The following is an 18,169-nucleotide window of genomic DNA, read 5'->3' as shown; positions in this document are numbered from 1 at the left end:
AAAAAAAACATTTGTAGTAATAGTTCCATGCAAACATTTTCTAGAAGGTTTCACAAGTTTTTAGAGTTCTGCTCCTCTAATCGGCTTAACAAATTTCAACCTGTTTTGGCAGTATTAGCCCTGCCTGCAATCTTGGGCTTTGGAAGACAATAAGGGTCATTTACAAAAACACCCGACGAGGATGGGATTTGAACCCATGCATGCAGAGCACAATGGATTAGCAGTCCATCGCCTTAACCACTCGGCCACCTCGTCAACTTATTTTCATTTTTTTCTTTGGTTAGTTTCCAGCTGTTTTATAACCAAACCTGATCCCTAAAAAGTGTTTTACAAATTTTGAGAAGTGTCAGTAATATGTATTCTAAATTTATTTTCCCTTATTTAAAATCAAATCTTTTCTTGTTTATAAAAATGTCATTAAATGGCATGCAAGAACTAGATGAGTGTATATATAGGTCTACTAGAACACATCTACAAAAAAAAACATTTGTAGTAATAGTTCCATGCAAACATTTTCTAGAAGGTTTATCATTTACACAAGTTTTTAGAGTTCTGCTCCTCTAATCGGCTTAACAAATTTCAACCTGTTTTGGCAGTATTAGCCCTGCCTGCAATCTTGGGCTTTGGAAGACAATAAGGGTCATTTACAAAAACACCCGACGAGGATGGGATGCAGAGCACAATGGATTAGCAGTCCATCGCCTTAACCACTCGGCCACCTCGTCAACTTATTTTCATTTTTTCTTTGGTTAGTTTCCAGCTGTTTTATAACTAAACCTGATCCCTAAAAAGTGTTTTACATATTTTGAGAAGTGTCAGTAATATGTATTCTAAATTTATTTTCCCTTATTTAAAATCAAATATTTTCTTGTTTATAAAAATGTCATTAAATGGCATGCAAGAACTAGATGAGTGTATATATAGGTCTACTAGAACACATCTACAAAAAAAAACATTTGTAGTAATAGTTCCATGCAAACATTTTCTAGAAGGTTTCACAAGTTTTTAGAGTTCTGCTCCTCTAATCGGCTTAACAAATTTCAACCTGTTTTGGCAGTATTAGCCCTGCCTGCAATCTTGGGCTTTGGAAGACAATAAGGGTCATTTACAAAAACACCCGACAAGGATGGGATTTGAACCCATGCATGCAGAGCACAATGGATTAGCAGTCCATCGCCTTAACCACTCGGCCACCTCGTCAACTTATTTTCATTTTTTTTCTTTGGTTAGTTTCCAGCTGTTTTATAACTAAAGCTGATCCCTAAAAAGTGTTTTACAAATTTTGAGAAGTGTCAGTAATATGTATTCTAAATTTATTTTCCCTTATTTAAAATCAAATCTTTTCTTGTTTATAAAAATGTCATTAAATGGCATGCAAGAACTAGATGAGTGTATATATAGGTCTACTAGAACACATCTACAAAAAAAAACATTTGTAGTAATAGTTCCATGCAAACATTTTCTAGAAGGTTTCACAAGTTTTTAGAGTTCTGCTCCTCTAATCGGCTTAATAAATTTCAACCTGTTTTGGCAGTATTAGCCCTGCCTGCAATCTTGGGCTTTGGAAGACAATAATGGTCATTTACAAAAACACCCGACGAGGATGGGATGCAGAGCACAATGGATTAGCAGTCCATCGCCTTAACCACTCGGCCACCTCGTCAACTTATTTTCATTTTTTTCTTTGGTTAGTTTCCAGCTGTTTTATAACCAAACCTGATCCCTAAAAAGTGTTTTACAAATTTTGAGAAGTGTCAGTAATATGTATTCTAAATTTATTTTCCCTTATTTAAAATCAAATCTTTTCTTGTTTATAAAAATGTCATTAAATGGCATGCAAGAACTAGATGAGTGTATACATAGGTCTACTAGAACACATCTACAAAAAAAAACATTTGTAGTAATAGTTCCATGCAAACATTTTCTAGAAGGTTTCACAAGTTTTTAGAGTTCTGCTCCTCTAATCGGCTTAACAAATTTCAACCTGTTTTGGCAGTATTAGCCCTGCCTGCAATCTTGGGCTTTGGAAGACAATAAGGGTCATTTACAAAAACACCCGACAAGGATGGGATTTGAACCCATGCATGCAGAGCACAATGGATTAGCAGTCCATCGCCTTAACCACTCGGCCACCTCGTCAACTTATTTTCATTTTTTCTTTGGTTAGTTTCCAGCTGTTTTATAACTAAACCTGATCCCTAAAAAGTGTTTTACAGATTTTGAGAAGTGTCAGTAATATGTATTCTAAATTTATTTTCCCTTATTTAAAATCAAATCTTTTCTTGTTTATAAAAATGTCATTAAATGGCATGCAAGAACTAGATGAGTGTATATATAGGTCTACTAGAACACATCTACAAAAAAAAACATTTGTAGTAATAGTTCCATGCAAACATTTTCTAGAAGGTTTATCATTTACACAAGTTTTTAGAGTTCTGCTCCTCTAATCGGCTTAACAAATTTCAACCTGTTTTGGCAGTATTAGCCCTGCCTGCAATCTTGGGCTTTGGAAGACAATAAGGGTCATTTACAAAAACACCCGACGAGGATGGGATGCAGAGCACAATGGATTAGCAGTCCATCGCCTTAACCACTCGGCCACCTCGTCAACTTATTTTCATTTTTTTCTTTGGTTAGTTTCCAGCTGTTTTATAACCAAACCTGATCCCTAAAAAGTGTTTTACAAATTTTGAGAAGTGTCAGTAATATGTATTCTAAATTTATTTTCCCTTATTTAAAATCAAATCTTTTCTTGTTTATAAAAATGTCATTAAATGGCATGCAAGAACTAGATGAGTGTATATATAGGTCTACTAGCACACATCTACAAAAAAAAACATTTGTAGTAATAGTTCCATGCAAACATTTTCTAGAAGGTTTCACAAGTTTTTAGAGTTCTGCTCCTCTAATCGGCTTAACAAATTTCAACCTGTTTTGGCAGTATTAGCCCTGCCTGCAATCTTGGGCTTTGGAAGACAATAAGGGTCATTTACAAAAACACCCGACGAGGATGGGATGCAGAGCACAATGGATTAGCAGTCCATCGCCTTAACCACTCGGCCACCTCGTCAACTTATTTTCATTTTTTTCTTTGGTTAGTTTCCAGCTGTTTTATAACCAAACCTGATCCCTAAAAAGTGTTTCACAAATTTTGAGAAGTGTCAGTAATATGTATTCTAAATTTATTTTCCCTTATTTAAAATCAAATCTTTTCTTGTTTATAAAAATGTCATTAAATGGCATGCAAGAACTAGATGAGTGTATATATAGGTCTACTAGAACACATCTACAAAAAAAACCATTTGTAGTAATAGTTCCATGCAAACATTTTCTAGAAGGTTTCACAAGTTTTTAGAGTTCTGCTCCTCTAATCGGCTTAACAAATTTCAACCTGTTTTGGCAGTATTAGCCCTGCCTGCAATCTTGGGCTTTGGAAGACAATAAGGGTCATTTACAAAAACACCCGACGAGGATGGGATGCAGAGCACAATGGATTAGCAGTCCATCGCCTTAACCACTCGGCCACCTCGTCAACTTATTTTCATTTTTTTCTTTGGTTAGTTTCCAGCTGTTTTATAACCAAACCTGATCCCTAAAAAGTGTTTTACAAATTTTGAGAAGTGTCAGTAATATGTATTCTAAATTTATTTTCCCTTATTTAAAATCAAATCTTTTCTTGTTTATAAAAATGTCATTAAATGGCATGCAAGAACTAGATGAGTGTATATATAGGTCTACTAGAACACATCTACAAAAAAAAACATTTGTAGTAATAGTTCCATGCAAACATTTTCTAGAAGGTTTCACAAGTTTTTAGAGTTCTGCTCCTCTAATCGGCTTAACCAATTTCAACCTGTTTTGGCAGTATTAGCCCTGCCTGCAATCTTGGGCTTTGGAAGACAATAAGGGTCATTTACAAAAACACCCGACGAGGATGGGATGCAGAGCACAATGGATTAGCAGTCCATCGCCTTAACCACTCGGCCACCTCGTCAACTTATTTTCATTTTTTTCTTTGGTTAGTTTCCAGCTGTTTTATAACCAAACCTGATCCCTAAAAAGTGTTTTACAAATTTTGAGAAGTGTCAGTAATATGTATTCTAAATTTATTTTCCCTTATTTAAAATCAAATATTTTCTTGTTTATAAAAATGTCATTAAATGGCATGCAAGAACTAGATGAGTGTATACATAGGTCTACTAGAACACATCTACAAAAAAAAACATTTGTAGTAATAGTTCCATGCAAACATTTTCTAGAAGGTTTATCATTTACACAAGTTTTTAGAGTTCTGCTCCTCTAATCGGCTTAACAAATTTCAACCTGTTTTGGCAGTATTAGCCCTGCCTGCAATCTTGGGCTTTGGAAGACAATAAGGGTCATTTACAAAAACACCCGACGAGGATGGGATGCAGAGCACAATGGATTAGCAGTCCATCGCCTTAACCACTCGGCCACCTCGTCAACTTATTTTCATTTTTTTCTTTGGTTAGTTTCCAGCTGTTTTATAACCAAACCTGATCCCTAAAAAGTGTTTTACAAATTTTGAGAAGTGTCAGTAATATGTATTCTAAATTTATTTTCCCTTATTTAAAATCAAATCTTTTCTTGTTTATAAAAATGTCATTGAATGGCATGCAAGAACTAGATGAGTGTATATATAGGTCTACTAGAACACATCTACAAAAAAAAACATTTGTAGTAATAGTTCCATGCAAACATTTTCTAGAATGTTTCACAAGTTTTTAGAGTTCTGCTCCTCTAATCGGCTTAACAAATTTCAACCTGTTTTGGCAGTATTAGCCCTGCCTGCAATCTTGGGCTTTGGAAGACAATAAGGGTCATTTACAAAAACACCCGACGAGGATGGGATGCAGAGCACAATGGATTAGCAGTCCATCGACTTAACCACTCGGCCACCTCGTCAACTTATTTTCATTTTTTTCTTTGGTTAGTTTCCAGCTGTTTTATAACCAAACCTGATCCCTAAAAAGTGTTTTACAAATTTTGAGAAGTGTCAGTAATATGTATTCTAAATTTATTTTCCCTTATTTAAAATCAAATCTTTTCTTGTTTATAAAAATGTCATTAAATGGCATGCAAGAACTAGATGAGTGTATACATAGGTCTACTAGAACACATCTACAAAAAAAAAACATTTGTAGTAATAGTTCCATGCAAACATTTTCTAGAAGGTTTATCATTTACACAAGTTTTTAGAGTTCTGCTCCTCTAATCGGCTTAACAAATTTCAACCTGTTTTGGCAGTATTAGCCCTGCCTGCAATCTTGGGCTTTGGAAGACAATAATGGTCATTTACAAAAACACCCAACGAGGATGGGATTTGAACCCATGCATGCAGAGCACAATGGATTAACAGTCTATCGCCTTAACCACTCGGCCACTTCGTCAACTTATTTTCATTTTTTTTCTTTGGTTAGTTTCCAGCTGTTTTATAGTAGTAATAGTTTACTATTACAAAAATAGTAAACTATTAATAGTAATAGTTTACTATTTACAAAAACACCCGACGAGGATGGGATGCAGAGCACAATGGATTAGCAGTCCATCGCCTTAACCACTCGGCCACCTCGTCAACTTATTTTCATTTTTTTCTTTGGTTAGTTTCCAGCTGTTTTATAACCAAACCTGATCCCTAAAAAGTGTTTTACAAATTTTGAGAAGTGTCAGTAATATGTATTCTAAATTTATTTTCCCTTATTTAAAATCAAATCTTTTCTTGTTTATAAAAATGTCATTAAATGGCATGCAAGAACTAGATGAGTGTGTATATATAGGTCTACTAGAACACATCTACAAAAAAAAACATTTGTAGTAATAGTTCCATGCAAACATTTTCTAGAAGGTTTCACAAGTTTTTAGAGTTCTGTTCCTCTAATCGGCTTAACAAATTTCAACCTGTTTTGGCAGTATTAGCCCTGCCTGCAATCTTGGGCTTTGGAAGACAATAAGGGTAATTTACAAAAACACCCGACGAGGATGGGATGCAGAGCACAATGGATTAGCAGTCCATCGCCTTAACCACTCGGCCACCTCGTCAACTTATTTTCATTTTTTTCTTTGGTTAGTTTCCAGCTGTTTTATAACCAAACCTGATCCCTAAAAAGTGTTTTACAAATTTTGAGAAGTGTCAGTAATATGTATTCTAAATTTATTTTCCCTTATTTAAAATCAAATCTTTTCTTGTTTATAAAAATGTCATTAAATGGCATGCAAGAACTAGATGAGTGTATATATAGGTCTACTAGAACACATCTACAAAAAAAAACATTTGTAGTAATAGTTCCATGCAAACATTTTCTAGAAGGTTTCACACGTTTTTAGAGTTCTGCTCCTCTAATCGGCTTAACAAATTTCAACCTGTTTTGGCAGTATTAGCCCTGCCTGCAATCTTGGGCTTTGGAAGACAATAAGGGTCATTTACAAAAACACCCGACGAGGATGGGATGCAGAGCACAATGGATTAGCAGTCCATCGCCTTAACCACTCGGCCACCTCGTCAACTTATTTTCATTTTTTTCTTTGGTTAGTTTCCAGCTGTTTTATAACCAAACCTGATCCCTAAAAAGTGTTTTACAAATTTTGAGAAGTGTCAGTAATATGTATTCTAAATTTATTTTCCCTTATTTAAAATCAAATATTTTCTTGTTTATAAAAATGTCATTAAATGGCATGCAAGAACTAGATGAGTGTATACATAGGTCTACTAGAACACATCTACAAAAAAAAAACATTTGTAGTAATAGTTCCATGCAAACATTTTCTAGAAGGTTTATCATTTACACAAGTTTTTAGAGTTCTGCTCCTCTAATCGGCTTAACAAATTTCAACCTGTTTTGGCAGTATTAGCCCTGCCTGCAATCTTGGGCTTTGGAAGACAATAAGGGTCATTTACAAAAACACCCGACGAGGATGGGATGCAGAGCACAATGGATTAGCAGTCCATCGCCTTAACCACTCGGCCACCTCGTCAACTTATTTTCATTTTTTTCTTTGGTTAGTTTCCAGCTGTTTTATAACCAAACCTGATCCCTAAAAAGTGTTTTACAAATTTTGAGAAGTGTCAGTAATATGTATTCTAAATTTATTTTCCCTTATTTAAAATCAAATATTTTCTTGTTTATAAAAATGTCATTAAATGGCATGCAAGAACTAGATGAGTGTATACATAGGTCTACTAGAACACATCTACAAAAAAAAACATTTGTAGTAATAGTTCCATGCAAACATTTTCTAGAAGGTTTATCATTTACACAAGTTTTTAGAGTTCTGCTCCTCTAATCGGCTTAACAAATTTCAACCTGTTTTGGCAGTATTAGCCCTGCCTGCAATCTTGGGCTTTGGAAGACAATAAGGGTCATTTACAAAAACACCCGACGAGGATGGGATGCAGAGCACAATGGATTAGCAGTCCATCGCCTTAACCACTCGGCCACCTCGTCAACTTATTTTCATTTTTTTCTTTGGTTAGTTTCCAGCTGTTTTATAACCAAACCTGATCCCTAAAAAGTGTTTTACAAATTTTGAGAAGTGTCAGTAATATGTATTCTAAATTTATTTTCCCTTATTTAAAATCAAATCTTTTCTTGTTTATAAAAATGTCATTGAATGGCATGCAAGAACTAGATGAGTGTATATATAGGTCTACTAGAACACATCTACAAAAAAAAACATTTGTAGTAATAGTTCCATGCAAACATTTTCTAGAATGTTTCACAAGTTTTTAGAGTTCTGCTCCTCTAATCGGCTTAACAAATTTCAACCTGTTTTGGCAGTATTAGCCCTGCCTGCAATCTTGGGCTTTGGAAGACAATAAGGGTCATTTACAAAAACACCCGACGAGGATGGGATGCAGAGCACAATGGATTAGCAGTCCATCGACTTAACCACTCGGCCACCTCGTCAACTTATTTTCATTTTTTTCTTTGGTTAGTTTCCAGCTGTTTTATAACCAAACCTGATCCCTAAAAAGTGTTTTACAAATTTTGAGAAGTGTCAGTAATATGTATTCTAAATTTATTTTCCCTTATTTAAAATCAAATCTTTTCTTGTTTATAAAAATGTCATTAAATGGCATGCAAGAACTAGATGAGTGTATACATAGGTCTACTAGAACACATCTACAAAAAAAAAACATTTGTAGTAATAGTTCCATGCAAACATTTTCTAGAAGGTTTATCATTTACACAAGTTTTTAGAGTTCTGCTCCTCTAATCGGCTTAACAAATTTCAACCTGTTTTGGCAGTATTAGCCCTGCCTGCAATCTTGGGCTTTGGAAGACAATAATGGTCATTTACAAAAACACCCAACGAGGATGGGATTTGAACCCATGCATGCAGAGCACAATGGATTAACAGTCTATCGCCTTAACCACTCGGCCACTTCGTCAACTTATTTTCATTTTTTTTCTTTGGTTAGTTTCCAGCTGTTTTATAGTAGTAATAGTTTACTATTACAAAAATAGTAAACTATTAATAGTAATAGTTTACTATTTACAAAAACACCCGACGAGGATGGGATGCAGAGCACAATGGATTAGCAGTCCATCGCCTTAACCACTCGGCCACCTCGTCAACTTATTTTCATTTTTTTCTTTGGTTAGTTTCCAGCTGTTTTATAACCAAACCTGATCCCTAAAAAGTGTTTTACAAATTTTGAGAAGTGTCAGTAATATGTATTCTAAATTTATTTTCCCTTATTTAAAATCAAATCTTTTCTTGTTTATAAAAATGTCATTAAATGGCATGCAAGAACTAGATGAGTGTGTATATATAGGTCTACTAGAACACATCTACAAAAAAAAACATTTGTAGTAATAGTTCCATGCAAACATTTTCTAGAAGGTTTCACAAGTTTTTAGAGTTCTGTTCCTCTAATCGGCTTAACAAATTTCAACCTGTTTTGGCAGTATTAGCCCTGCCTGCAATCTTGGGCTTTGGAAGACAATAAGGGTAATTTACAAAAACACCCGACGAGGATGGGATGCAGAGCACAATGGATTAGCAGTCCATCGCCTTAACCACTCGGCCACCTCGTCAACTTATTTTCATTTTTTTCTTTGGTTAGTTTCCAGCTGTTTTATAACCAAACCTGATCCCTAAAAAGTGTTTTACAAATTTTGAGAAGTGTCAGTAATATGTATTCTAAATTTATTTTCCCTTATTTAAAATCAAATCTTTTCTTGTTTATAAAAATGTCATTAAATGGCATGCAAGAACTAGATGAGTGTATATATAGGTCTACTAGAACACATCTACAAAAAAAAACATTTGTAGTAATAGTTCCATGCAAACATTTTCTAGAAGGTTTCACACGTTTTTAGAGTTCTGCTCCTCTAATCGGCTTAACAAATTTCAACCTGTTTTGGCAGTATTAGCCCTGCCTGCAATCTTGGGCTTTGGAAGACAATAAGGGTCATTTACAAAAACACCCGACGAGGATGGGATGCAGAGCACAATGGATTAGCAGTCCATCGCCTTAACCACTCGGCCACCTCGTCAACTTATTTTCATTTTTTTCTTTGGTTAGTTTCCAGCTGTTTTATAACCAAACCTGATCCCTAAAAAGTGTTTTACAAATTTTGAGAAGTGTCAGTAATATGTATTCTAAATTTATTTTCCCTTATTTAAAATCAAATATTTTCTTGTTTATAAAAATGTCATTAAATGGCATGCAAGAACTAGATGAGTGTATACATAGGTCTACTAGAACACATCTACAAAAAAAAAACATTTGTAGTAATAGTTCCATGCAAACATTTTCTAGAAGGTTTATCATTTACACAAGTTTTTAGAGTTCTGCTCCTCTAATCGGCTTAACAAATTTCAACCTGTTTTGGCAGTATTAGCCCTGCCTGCAATCTTGGGCTTTGGAAGACAATAAGGGTCATTTACAAAAACACCCGACGAGGATGGGATGCAGAGCACAATGGATTAGCAGTCCATCGACTTAACCACTCGGCCACCTCGTCAACTTATTTTCATTTTTTTCTTTGGTTAGTTTCCAGCTGTTTTATAACCAAACCTGATCCCTAAAAAGTGTTTTACAAATTTTGAGAAGTGTCAGTAATATGTATTCTAAATTTATTTTCCCTTATTTAAAATCAAATCTTTTCTTGTTTATAAAAATGTCATTAAATGACATGCAAGAACTAGATGAGTGTATATATAGGTCTACAAGAACACATCTACAAAAAAAAACATTTGTAGTAATAGTTCCATGCAAACATTTTCTAGAAGGTTTATCATTTACACAAGTTTTTAGAGTTCTGCTCCTCTAATCGGCTTAACAAATTTCAACCTGTTTTGGCAGTATTAGCCCTGCCTGCAATCTTGGGCTTTGGAAGACAATAAGGGTCATTTACAAAAACACCCGACGAGGATGGGATGCAGAGCACAATGGATCAGCAGTCCATCGCCTTAACCACTCGGCTTCCTCGTCAACTTATTTTCATTTTTTTATTTGGTTAGTTTCCAGCTGTTTTATAACCAAACCTGATCCCTAAAAAGTGTTTTACAAATTTTGAGAAGTGTCAGTAATATGTATTCTAAATTTATTTTCCCTTATTTAAAATCAAATCTTTTCTTGTTTATAAAAATGTCATTGAATGGCATGCAAGAACTAGATGAGTGTATATATAGGTCTACTAGAACACATCTACAAAAAAAAACATTTGTAGTAATAGTTCCATGCAAACATTTTCTAGAAGGTTTCACAAGTTTTTAGAGTTCTGCTCCTCTAATCGGCTTAACAAATTTCAACCTGTTTTGGCAGTATTAGCCCTGCCTGCAATCTTGGGCTTTGGAAGACAATAAGGGTAATTTACAAAAACACCCGACGAGGATGGGATGCAGAGCACAATGGATTAGCAGTCCATCGACTTAACCACTCGGCCACCTCGTCAACTTATTTTCATTTTTTTCTTTGGTTAGTTTCCAGCTGTTTTATAACCAAACCTGATCCCTAAAAAGTGTTTTACAAATTTTGAGAAGTGTCAGTAATATGTATTCTAAATTTATTTTCCCTTATTTAAAATCAAATCTTTTCTTGTTTATAAAAATGTCATTAAATGACATGCAAGAACTAGGTGAGTGTATATATAGGTCTACAAGAACACATCTACAAAAAAAAACATTTGTAGTAATAGTTCCATGCAAACATTTTCTAGAAGGTTTATCATTTACACAAGTTTTTAGAGTTCTGCTCCTCTAATCGGCTTAACAAATTTCAACCTGTTTTGGCAGTATTAGCCCTGCCTGCAATCTTGGGCTTTGGAAGACAATAAGGGTCATTTACAAAAACACCCGACGAGGATGGGATGCAGAGCACAATGGATTAGCAGTCCATCGCCTTAACCACTCGGCCACCTCGTCAACTTATTTTCATTTTTTTCTTTGGTTAGTTTCCAGCTGTTTTATAACCAAACCTGATCCCTAAAAAGTGTTTTACAAATTTTGAGAAGTGTCAGTAATATGTATTCTAAATTTATTTTCCCTTATTTAAAATCAAATCTTTTCTTGTTTATAAAAATGTCATTAAATGACATGCAAGAACTAGATGAGTGTATATATAGGTCTACAAGAACACATCTACAAAAAAAAACATTTGTAGTAATAGTTCCATGCAAACATTTTCTAGAAGGTTTATCATTTACACAAGTTTTTAGAGTTCTGCTCCTCTAATCGGCTTAACAAATTTCAACCTGTTTTGGCAGTATTAGCCCTGCCTGCAATCTTGGGCTTTGGAAGACAATAAGGGTCATTTACAAAAACACCCGACGAGGATGGGATGCAGAGCACAATGGATTAGCAGTCCATCGCCTTAACCACTCGGCCACCTCGTCAACTTATTTTCATTTTTTTCTTTGGTTAGTTTCCAGCTGTTTTATAACCAAACCTGATCCCTAAAAAGTGTTTTACAAATTTTGAGAAGTGTCAGTAATATGTATTCTAAATTTATTTTCCCTTATTTAAAATCAAATCTTTTCTTGTTTATAAAAATGTCATTGAATGGCATGCAAGAACTAGATGAGTGTATATATAGGTCTACTAGAACACATCTACAAAAAAAAACATTTGTAGTAATAGTTCCATGCAAACATTTTCTAGAAGGTTTATCATTTACACAAGTTTTTAGAGTTCTGCTCCTCTAATCGGCTTAACAAATTTCAACCTGTTTTGGCAGTATTAGCCCTGCCTGCAATCTTGGGCTTTGGAAGACAATAATGGTAATTTACAAAAACACCCGACGAGGATGGGATTTGAGCCCATGCATGCAGAGCACAATGGATTCACCTTATCCACTCAGCCACCTCATCAACTTATTTTCATTTTTTTCATTTTTTTCTTTGGTTAGTTTCCAGCTGTTTTATAACCAAACCTGATCCCTAAAAGGTGTTTTACAAATTTTGAGAAGTGTCAGTAATATGTATTCTAAATTTATTTTCCCTTATTTAAAATCAAATCTTTTCTTGTTTATAAAAATGTCATTAAATGGCATGCAAGAACTAGATGAGTGTATATATAGGTCTACTAGAACACATCTACAAAAAAAAACATTTGTAGTAATAGTTCCATGCAAACATTTTCTAGAATGTTTATCATTTACACAAGTTTTTAGAGTTCTGCTCCTCTAATCGGCTTAACAAATTTCAACCTGTTTTGGCAGTATTAGCCCTGCCTGCAATCTTGGGCTTTGGAAGACAATAATGGTCATTTACAAAAACACCTGACGAGGATGGGATTTGAACCCATGCGTGCAGAGCACAATGAATTAGCAGTTCATCGCCAACTCATCAACTTATTTTCTTTTTTTCTTTGGTTAGTTTCCAGCTGTTTTATAACCAAACCTGATCCCTAAAAAGTGTTTTACAAATTTTGAGAAGTGTCAGTAATATGTATTCTAAATTTATTTTCCCTTATTTAAAATCAAATCTTTTCTTGTTTAGAAAAATGTCATTAAATGGCATGCAAGAACTAGATGAGTGTATACATAGGTCTACTAGAACACATCTACAAAAAAAAAACATTTGTAGTAATAGTTCCATGCAAACATTTTCTAGAAGGTTTATCATTTACACAAGTTTTTAGAGTTCTGCTCCTCTAATCGGCTTAACAAATTTCAACCTGTTTTGGCAGTATTAGCCCTGCCTGCAATCTTGGGCTTTGGAAGACAATAATGGTCATTTACAAAAACACCTGACGAGGATGGGATTTGAACCCATGCGTGCAGAGCACAATGAATTAGCAGTTCATCGCCAACTCATCAACTTATTTTCTTTTTTTCTTTGGTTAGTTTCCAGCTGTTTTATAACCAAACCTGATCCCTAAAAAGTGTTTTACAAATTTTGAGAAGTGTCAGTAATATGTATTCTAAATTTATTTTCCCTTATTTAAAATCAAATCTTTTCTTGTTTATAAAAATGTCATTAAATGGCATGCAAGAACTAGATGAGTGTATACATAGGTCTACTAGAACACATCTACAAAAAAAAAACATTTGTAGTAATAGTTCCATGCAAACATTTTCTAGAAGGTTTATCATTTACACAAGTTTTTAGAGTTCTGCTCCTCTAATCGGCTTAACAAATTTCAACCTGTTTAGGCAGTATTAGCCCTGCCTGCAATCTTGGGCTTTGGAAGACAATAATGGTCATTTACAAAAACACCCGACAATGATGGGATTTGAACCCATGCATGCAGAGCACAATGGATTAGCAGTCCATCGCCTTAACCACTCGGCCACCTCGTCAACTTATTTTAATTTTTTTCTTTGGTTAGTTTCCAGCTGTTTTATAACCAAACCTGATCCCTAAAAGGTGTTTTACAAATTTTGAGAAGTGTCAGTAATATGTATTCTAAATTTATTTTCCCTTATTTAAAATCAAATCTTTTCTTGTTTATAAAAATGTCATTAAATGGCATGCAAGAACTAGATGAGTGTATACATAGGTCTACTAGAACACATCTACAAAAAAAACATTTGTAGTAATAGTTCCATGCAAACATTTTCTAGAAGGTTTATCATTTACACAAGTTTTTAGAGTTCTGCTCCTCTAATCGGCTTAACAAATTTCAACCTGTTTTGGCAGTATTAGCCCTGCCTGCAATCTTGGGCTTTGGAAGACAATAAGGGTCATTTACAAAAACACCCGACGAGGATGGGATTTTAACCCATGCATGCAGAGAACAATAAATTAGCAGTCCATCGCCTTAACCACTCGGCCACCTCGTCAACTTATTTTCATTATTTTCTTTGGTTAGTTTCCAGCTATTTTATAACCAAACCTGATCCCTAAAAAGTGTTTTACAAATTTTGAGAAGTGTCAGTAATATGTATTCTAAATTTATTTTCCCTTATTTAAAATCAAATCTTTTCTTGTTTATAAAAATGTCATTAAATGGCATGCAAGAACTAGATGAGTGTATACATAGGTCTACTAGAACATATCTGACACCACTGAGACCATTCCACAACTCTAATACAGATTAGTGTGCCCCCCTATGATAGGAAAATGAATAAATATGGCAATGACATATTGTCTTCTCTTTATGTGGTAATAACTTTGGAATTCTTTTATTTATCCAAGCATTCTGAGATTGTTTTCTTGTGACACATTGTACTTTATGTAAGTGGTAAAATGTGGTCGATACAATCCGAATCGTAGAGAAAATTGTAGAGAAAATTAGCATTTTTCTAAATGTATCTGCTTGTAAGACAGATAATAATCCTGGTACTGCAATTTCGTCCTATTTAAAGAGGCTCTGTCACTTGTACTTCCCTATCTCCTAGCTAATTTGATAGGCGCTGTCACACTGATAATACTAGTGAAAATTGTGTCCCAAAACGTTTATTATTTCAAAAGTTATGAGCTTTTTTCTAAATATGTAAATGAGGATTTATAAGACAACTGGGAGGTAACAGCAGCGATTCTCCTGAGGTGGGGCTTCCTCCCAGCCTCTGACTCTGTCCTATCAGCAGGATGCTGTTTCACAGCATTAGGAGACAGTCTAGAGGGAAGGGGGATCCATTCAAACAGCCATATCTCGGGCTGTGGACGACCTAGAACCGCGGTTCTGGTGCATATGAAAGGGGAGATTCCAATCTTTCATATGACAGTAGAATCACAGTTCTAGCTGTGACAGAGCCTGAGATATAGCCAGTTGAATACAGAATTGGGAATGAAAGCTGTATACTATAAGATCACACTGTGTTGCTGGACAGGGAAGGGTGCAGAAGCTGATTGGACAGCGTCATACAGAAAACATTACACCGCCCAAAGTGAAAAGAAAGAGTCTTGTTTTATAATTCTGGTTATTGATGTGTCTAAAAGTGACAATTCTCCCCGTCGGGGAATCGAACCCCGGTCTCCCGCGTGACAGGCGGGGATACTCTCCACTATACTAACGAGGACCTGCTGATACCAGGGCTGTGTGAGTTGCGTGGAGCAGGCCTAGCGGCGGCGCATGTGTGGCCTGAGTGCATTGTGTAAATGGCATATATGTGGAATGGGTCTGTATGGCGTGTCCGATGCGGAGAGTGGTCTTTGTTTTGATAACTATGCTATGCCCCCACATCCCTGTGCTCGTTATTCACTATTAATCTGACACCACTGAGACCATTCAACAACTCTAATACAGATTAGTGTGCCCCCCTATGATTGGAAAATGAATAAATATGGCAATGACATATTGTCTTCTCTTTATGTGGTAATAACTTTGGAATTCTTTTATTTATCCAAGCATTCTGAGATTGTTTTCTTGTGACACATTGTACTTTATGTAAGAGGTAAAATGTGGTCGATACAATCCGAATCGTAGAGAAAATTGTAGAGAAAATTAGCATTTTTCTAAATGTATCTGCTTGTAAGACAGATAATAATCCTGGTACTGCAATTTCGTCCTATTTAAGGAGGCTCTGTCACTTGTACTTCCCTATCTCCTAGCTAATTTGATAGGCGCTGTCACACTGATAATACTAGTGAAAATTGTGTCCCAAAACGTTTATTATTTCAAAAGTTATGAGCTTTTTTCTAAATATGTAAATGAGGATTTATAAGACAACTGGGAGGTAACAGCAGCGATTCTCCTGAGGTGGGGCTTCCTCCCAGCCTCTGACTCTGTCCTATCAGCAGGATGCTGTTTCACAGCATTAGGAGACAGTCTAGAGGGAAGGGGGATCCATTCAAACAGCCATATCTCGGGCTGTGGACGACCTAGAACCGCGGTTCTGGTGCATATGAAAGGGGAGATTCTAATCTTTCATATGACAGTAGAATCACAGTTCTAGCTGTGACAGAGCCTGAGATATAGCCAGTTGAATACAGAATTGGGAATGAAAGCTGTATACTATAAGATCACACTGTGTTGCTGGACAGGGAAGGGGCAGAAGCTGATTGGACAGCGTCATACAGAAAACATTACACCGCCCAAAGTGAAAAGAAAGAGTCTTGTTTTATAATTCTGGTTATTGATGTGTCTAAAAGTGACAATTCTCCCCATCGGGGAATCGAGCCCCGGTCTCCCGCGTGACAGGCGGGGATACTCTCCACTATACTAACGAGGACCTGCTGATACCAGGGCTGTGTGAGTTGCGAGGAGCAGGCCTAGCGGCGGCGCATGTGTGGCCTGAGTGCATTGTGTAAATGGCATATATGTGGAATGGGTCTGTATGGCGTGTCCGATGCGGAGAGTGGTCTTTGTTTTGGTAACTATGCTATGCCCCCACATCCCTGTGCTCGTTATTCACTATTAATCTGACACCACTGAGACCATTCAACAACTCTAATACAGATTAGTGTGCCCCCCTATGATAGGAAAATGAATAAATATGGCAATGACATATTGTCTTCTCTTTATGTGGTAATAACTTTGGAATTCTTTTATTTATCCAAGCATTCTGAGATTGTTTTCTTGTGACACATTGTACTTTATGTAAGAGGTAAAATGTGGTCGATACAATCCGAATCGTAGAGAAAATTGTAGAGAAAATTAGCATTTTTCTAAATGTATCTGCTTGTAAGACAGATAATAATCCTGGTACTGCAATTTCGTCCTATTTAAGGAGGCTCTGTCACTTGTACTTCCCTATCTCCTAGCTAATTTGATAGGCGCTGTCACACTGATAATACTAGTGAAAATTGTGTCCCAAAACGTTTATTATTTCAAAAGTTATGAGCTTTTTTCTAAATATGTAAATGAGGATTTATAAGACAACTGGGAGGTAACAGCAGCGATTCTCCTGAGGTGGGGCTTCCTCCCAGCCTCTGACTCTGTCCTATCAGCAGGATGCTGTTTCACAGCATTAGGAGACAGTCTAGAGGGAAGGGGGATCCATTCAAACAGCCATATCTCGGGCTGTGGACGACCTAGAACCGCGGTTCTGGTGCATATGAAAGGGGAGATTCTAATCTTTCATATGACAGTAGAATCACAGTTCTAGCTGTGACAGAGCCTGAGATATAGCCAGTTGAATACAGAATTGGGAATGAAAGCTGTATACTATAAGATCACACTGTGTTGCTGGACAGGGAAGGGGCAGAAGCTGATTGGACAGCGTCATACAGAAAACATTACACCGCCCAAAGTGAAAAGAAAGAGTCTTGTTTTATAATTCTGGTTATTGATGTGTCTAAAAGTGACAATTCTCCCCATCGGGGAATCGAACCCCGGTCTCCCGCGTGACAGGCGGGGATACTCTCCACTATACTAACGAGGACCTGCTGATACCAGGGCTGTGTGAGTTGCGAGGAGCAGGCCTAGCGGCGGCGCATGTGTGGCCTGAGTGCATTGTGTAAATGGCATATATGTGGAATGGGTCTGTATGGCGTGTCCGATGCGGAGAGTGGTCTTTGTTTTGGTAACTATGCTATGCCCCCACATCCCTGTGCTCGTTATTCACTATTAATCTGACACCACTGAGACCATTCAACAACTCTAATACAGATTAGTGTGCCCCCCTATGATAGGAAAATGAATAAATATGGCAATGACATATTGTCTTCTCTTTATGTGGTAATAACTTTGGAATTCTTTTATTTATCCAAGCATTCTGAGATTGTTTTCTTGTGACACATTGTACTTTATGTAAGAGGTAAAATGTGGTCGATACAATCCGAATCGTAGAGAAAATTGTAGAGAAAATTAGCAT

General features: G+C 36.0%; 6 non-coding genes across 6 annotated transcripts; all 6 read right to left on the bottom strand.

Annotated features, from left to right (window-relative positions):
* Positions 1-173: 173 nt before the first annotated feature.
* On the bottom strand, positions 174-255 carry TRNAS-GCU (transfer RNA serine (anticodon GCU)). The gene has a single exon. It is a non-coding gene; the product is annotated as a tRNA-Ser (tRNA).
* An 863-nt stretch (positions 256-1,118) lies between these two features.
* Positions 1,119-1,200, bottom strand: TRNAS-GCU (transfer RNA serine (anticodon GCU)). Its single transcript has one exon. It is a non-coding gene; the product is annotated as a tRNA-Ser (tRNA).
* Positions 1,201-2,057: 857 nt separating this feature from the next.
* On the bottom strand, positions 2,058-2,139 carry TRNAS-GCU (transfer RNA serine (anticodon GCU)). The gene has a single exon. It is a non-coding gene; the product is annotated as a tRNA-Ser (tRNA).
* Positions 2,140-13,689: 11,550 nt separating this feature from the next.
* Positions 13,690-13,771, bottom strand: TRNAS-GCU (transfer RNA serine (anticodon GCU)). The gene has a single exon. It is a non-coding gene; the product is annotated as a tRNA-Ser (tRNA).
* A 1,590-nt stretch (positions 13,772-15,361) lies between these two features.
* On the bottom strand, positions 15,362-15,433 carry TRNAD-GUC (transfer RNA aspartic acid (anticodon GUC)). The gene has a single exon. It is a non-coding gene; the product is annotated as a tRNA-Asp (tRNA).
* Positions 15,434-17,665: 2,232 nt separating this feature from the next.
* TRNAD-GUC (transfer RNA aspartic acid (anticodon GUC)) lies at positions 17,666-17,737 on the bottom strand. The gene has a single exon. It is a non-coding gene; the product is annotated as a tRNA-Asp (tRNA).
* Between the last annotated feature and the right edge of the window lie 432 nt (positions 17,738-18,169).

The sequence above is a fragment of the Rhinoderma darwinii genome, assembly GCF_050947455.1.
Source record: "Rhinoderma darwinii isolate aRhiDar2 chromosome 3 unlocalized genomic scaffold, aRhiDar2.hap1 SUPER_3_unloc_12, whole genome shotgun sequence".
Classification (NCBI taxonomy): Eukaryota; Metazoa; Chordata; class Amphibia; order Anura; family Rhinodermatidae; genus Rhinoderma; species Rhinoderma darwinii.
This window is presented reverse-complemented; position numbering and strand designations above follow the sequence as displayed.